This window comes from Brassica oleracea, chromosome C3 (assembly GCF_000695525.1).
Source record: "Brassica oleracea var. oleracea cultivar TO1000 chromosome C3, BOL, whole genome shotgun sequence".
NCBI lineage: Eukaryota > Viridiplantae > Streptophyta > Magnoliopsida > Brassicales > Brassicaceae > Brassica > Brassica oleracea.
Window position 1 is genome coordinate 21,789,255 of NC_027750.1, and position 615 is coordinate 21,789,869.

A 615-nucleotide genomic window follows, 5' to 3' on the forward strand; every position below is an offset into this window, starting at 1 on the left:
GTCGTGCCATAAAGTGTATATTTTCGCAGGCTTTTAGCCCCTATCATACTGATCTATGCATAGTCTAGGTCAGTAGAGAATGCATGTATAGTCTTTAGGACTTATTATGGCCTCAGGCGATTTTATACATATATCTGAAGGAACTCTTTGTTTCTTTCGCCTCAATATGGACACCATTCATTCTTATATCCTTAAAACTCAATAGGCTGCTCTTGCTCTTAGAGCTGGGTGAATATAAGGCATCACTGATTTCTAGATGCATACCCTTAGGCAATAATATATTAGTGTAGCCATAGTTTTCTTTCTGACTGGCGATACCTGTTTTAGTACTTATATTGGCGTTTTTCAGTGTACTCGTAAAGAAAAATCATTCATTCATTTAATCTAAGCAGACAATGTAATAGAAATAAATTCAAGGAGATAAAAATTAGAGAAAGCATACAAGCAAATCAATCACACAAGTTTGATGTCGAAATCAGATTATCAACTTGATTTTTTTAGGCAATCATAAGTCTCATATTCCATAAGATCATCTTGATCATGTTCGAAATTATTTTCACCATCTTTATAGACCAAGTGGGTTTCAGGATTCTTCCCTTTCAGACTCTCTTTGAT